The following is a 5,081-nucleotide window of genomic DNA, read 5'->3' as shown; positions in this document are numbered from 1 at the left end:
GGAGCGAGCATCGCTATTTGACATTGGAGTCAAAGTTTTTGACACTGAAATCAAGGTCTTTGGCATTGAAGTCAAGATCTTTGACACTCAAGTCAAGGTTTTTGATATAAAAATCAAGATTTTTGATATTGAAGTCAAAGTTTTTTGACATGAAAGTCAATTTTTTGACACAATTCAAAATTCTTGACATGTAAGTTTTTGACATTGCTCAGATGCAATAATAATTTATTTGGGTAGCTTTTTTTCAATTAGGTTGTGATTTGGTTGCTGAAATGGATCTATTTGGATGTGGTTTTGATTTGACCTCCTTCACCAGACCCATAACTTTTTTTTTTTTTTTAATATTTTTCGCATATTTGATCTTGGTTAATGGTGGATCTCTTGTGGTGCTCGTTTTTCTTTTTTATTTTGCATAGATAACCATAGATCAGCTCAAAGATAAGAAGGCATTTGCATTAAAAGATTTTTTTTTTCTGGCCAACGAGGCCTGAAGCTCAATTGTACCGATGCCATTTTAAATCTGCTGGTTAGTGTACAACACAGTACAGCCGTTTAAAGCAGCTGGTCAGTGTACAACATTGTACAGCCATTTAAAGCAGCTGGTCAGTATACAGCACTGTACAGCCATTTCATAGTCATTAATATTCTTACCTTAATGACACATTTTTCTCGTAATAGTGGTGTGTTGTTCTGGCTCTTCATATATACATTGGGACTTTCACTTCTCATTTCTGAGCTAAACACGTGCATGTGATCACTGTCAGGTAGTCATTTTCATTACAAGATGATCGTGGTTTCATTTTCACCTATAGGACTAAAAATGTCAGCTCATCTCCCTTGAGATCAGCGGAAGGAGAGACTGAAATGTAGATACAGTACATAAATGGTTTGGAGAACCGACAAGTTGATAAATTAGATGTGTAGAACACTTGGGTATCTTTATTGAGGAAATGTTTCGCCACACAGTGGTTTCATTAGTCCAATACAAAGAAAATGGTGAAGATTAGAAGGAGTTTGAGGTAACCAGTTCCTCAGGTTGATGGACTGATTACATCGACTCCAGGCTGAGGGACTAATTACCTCAAGCTCCTTCTGATCTTCACCATTCTTCATTGTATTGGACTGATGAAGTCAGTGTGTGGCAAAATGTTTCTTCAATAAAGATACCCAAGTGTTGCACATGTGTCTAATTTATCAGAGATTGAGAACTTAGTTGGAGGCAAGACTTGTCTAATATTGTTGTTGAAGGGGCAACTATTGTGCATGTTATTGAAATGGAATGAAGGAGCAGTGGCAGTGTCAAGGAAAAGCTTGGAAGTTCTCCCCAAAATTCCCAAAACCTCTCAAAATAAAAATACGTAGTAATGCAGGTACAACATCAATTTTCCCGGACACTGATGGTCCAGAAACCCTTATACAGTGGACCCCCGCATAACGATCACCTCCAAATGCGACCAATTATGTAAGTGTATTTATGTAAGTGCGTTTGTACGTGTATGTTTGGGGGTCTGAAATGGACTAATCTAATTCACAATATTCCTTATGGAAACAAATTCGGTCAGTACTGGCACCTGAACATACTTCTGGAGTGAAAAAATATCGTTAACCGGGGGTCCACTGTAATCCATACAGATTTATGAGCAGGACCTTAAAATTCCTGCAGCAATGTATTTACCACCCAACTGTACATCACTTATGCAACCCCAAGACCTAGGAATACTGCGCTCTCTAAAGGCAGAAAACTAAGTAATCCGGAAAAGCTTTGGAACCAAAGGGTCTGGAAAATCGATGTTGTACCTGTAATAACAATGCTTCAAAACAGATTTCCTGGCTCCTCCTTGCAGCTGGATAGTCACCGTAAAGCCTCATCCTCCCAGTAGAGAAGTCATGGTGCTGCAGTGGTGAAATAGAGACTGATAACTTAGTGGAAGGAGAGACTAGTTAATGTCTTAGTGGAAGGAGAGAATATTTAATATCTTAGTAGAAGGAGAGACTATTTAATATCTTAGTGGAAGGAGAGACTATTTAATATCTTATTGAAAGGAGAGATTATTTAATATCTTAGTAGAAGGAGAGACTTTTTAATATCTTAGTGGAAGGAGAGACTAATATCTAAGTGGAAGGAGAGACTAGTACCTAAGTCTGGGGGAACCTTTTAAGGTTGAGATAGAATGAAGGAGAGACTATTTAATTGAAGGAGAGACTAATACCTAAGTATGGGAGATCTTTTAAAGTTGAGATAGAATGAGAGACTGTTGAATATCTTAGTTGAAGGAGAGACTATTTAAAATCTTAGTTGACGAAGAGACTAATAGGTAAGTCAAGAACGTCTTCATACATGGAGACTTTCAAGGAACAATGCCTCAGATTAATCTTAAACAAAGTATATTATTCTTATAACTATAAAAATATTGTCTGTGTTATCCTATTTTAAAATGTTCTGACCTAAAGCAACGAGGTCTTCTGAGTATTGAATATAATGCAAACAATATTAAGGCCTTATGAAAGTGCAAAATATGCAGCTAAATGTGTCACTTAGACTTTTGTGTTGAATATTTCAAGATTTTGAGTTAGTTGTAAGCTGTCGTTTCTTGTTACCGAGTAGCATAATGGACAGAAATCTTCAGTTTTTTTGGAGAAGATGTGATTTGTTTGACATGGATTTTGTTTGAAGATAATTGAGTATTCTGTGATTCAGTATATTTTCAAAGTCTGTGACTACACATTTTGTCACGGAGGCAATTTTTTTTTTTTTTTTTGTATTCTATGCATAATCTGTTTTTTGCTACTTTTTGCCAATTTTATCAATGTGAATTGTTTATATTTGATGTCTCAGGCAATGAAATATTTCTCAGTGTAGAATATAGATGTAGAAGTCATTAGAAATAAAAAAAAATTGATGAACGTCAATTAAATGAAACAGTGGCTCAATATTTTATGCCATAGGTACTGGCAGGGCATCACATTGGCTCACAATTTATCAGTTATAATATGTCAAAGATTTTTCACCTTATTTTGCTCAATTCAGTAGTTACTCCTGCCTGTCATTTGAGAGCAAGAAGGTTGTGCCAAAGACTTCCGTGTGTGCTCAATATTGCGATAGTTTGGGGTCTGCGTTTCCCGAATGTTTTATCTGCCATTGTTATTTACATCACGTGGGTGAGTAGGATTGTTGGCATATATAGGTAGTTTTAGTTAAATTTTTTCATTTACTGGTGTACGTATTCTTAAAAAAATCTCGTCTAAGACAGTCAAAGAGTTGTTCATGGCATGATTCGTATCTTGGTACAGAATTGTAAGATTTCTGCGTTGGACGATACTCAAATTGTTCTTCCTTGTATTATTACCACTTCCAGGTTGTTATGGGTGTTGTATTGTATATTGAATTTCCCATTTTTTTTTTTTTGTTGCTGTTATTGTATTTTTTGTTGGTACTCGGAAACCTATGCGTGTTCTTCCTTCATATATAAGCTGTTCTGTCTTGTAGTGTAGAAGATTTTATGAATGTTTATCAAGTTTTAAAGATATGTGCCAAAACCTGATTAAAACACATTTTCAATGTTTTCATTTGGAGCTTTTCTATGTGTTGGAAAATGTACATGCATTTTTGGTTGTGTAAATCTCTGTGTACATTATCTCAAAGGTTGTATAAAAGACTACTATAGACATTATAACTTCATGCCATATAGGTTTACAGAACAGTATAAGCCTATAGTACTTATAGGCATACAGTACACTATAGTCGATTACTTGTCAAAACAAAACAGGAAACAAGTTAGAGGAAAAGATGTCCCTAACTTACAAACATTTTTAATTTGCATGTATAAGTGCCAGATTAATCAGGCTGTGATAGCTATGAGGGCCAGTGGGCTGCCAACAAGAAAAGTCTGATTGAACAGCCAGTCAGCAGGAAAGCCTGGGCTCCAGGCTGGGCTACAGGTGTAGAAACACTCTTGAAATTAATCGCAGTCATTTAGATGGTTGCGCTTGCTGACAAGAGACTTGCATATCAGTAAAGGTTTTATGATTGCCAAACAACATACAAACGTGTCTCGCACAACAGTTCTTTGTGTTTTTGTCCATGCAAACAACTCGTTCATAAGTCAGAACGACTTGTTTGTAAGTGAAAGTGAATTGTGTAAGTAAAACACTGTGTTTGTAAGTAAAATGTCCAGGGAAGCTTGTATATAAAACAAAAACAACAGGAAAACTTGTTTGTAAGTTAAGAAACCATAAAATCAACTCCTTTGCAAGTCAGTAGATCAGGAAAATGACTTGTTTGTAAGATAGGGACCTCCTCTATCTTGACTGAGAGCAAATCTAAACTTTCTGGTGACCTGTAATTTCTACTCTTGGTTTAACCCCTGCCCTGCAGCCAGAACCATTGTGTTAACATTTATTCCATTTTCCATTGCACTGAATAACATTTTTTAATTTAGTTTTTCATTCTCATGTAAACCTATGACATATAATTCAAAATCAGACAAATCTTAGAGTAGATAGGATTTTTCTTTCAATTTCCTGGTGCAGTCTTGCTCAAATAGGTTCAGTAAAATTGTGTTTTGAAATATTACTTAGAAATATAAATCCATTCAGTGAGACCTGTTTGTGTACATTATAAACATTGTTGTTTTATTTAGAATATTATGGCTTATAGAGGATGCTCTTAATTTTTCCATAGGTAGGATTGTCCTGTCTTTGGCTTCCATTACATTGGTGATTTATTGTACAATGTTTATAGGATAAAGTAAGCTCTTTTATAAAGCTCCTCTACATTTTTATAATCATAACCAAGTGCTAAACCCACAAGGGGCTCCTCTATGTAGGGTGATTATTTGTAAATGTGATTGAAACAGTTCATGCAATGTTGAATAGTTTATATAATGGAGGACTTTCCAAGCACTGTTCAATTTTGAATGTACTTTTTCTATCAAATTTACACAAAAATCGCCCTAAATCTATAGAGGCACTTTATAAGGGAGCTTACCGCACTAACTGATAACTTGCAACTTGTGCATTCCACTGCGGCAGCACCGGTGATAATGGTTTCAGTACCACACTTCAGTTTTCACACTCTCACC

Source organism: Cherax quadricarinatus, chromosome 88 (assembly GCF_038502225.1).
Source record: "Cherax quadricarinatus isolate ZL_2023a chromosome 88, ASM3850222v1, whole genome shotgun sequence".
Classification (NCBI taxonomy): Eukaryota; Metazoa; Arthropoda; class Malacostraca; order Decapoda; family Parastacidae; genus Cherax; species Cherax quadricarinatus.
Note: the sequence above shows the minus strand (reverse complement) of the source record.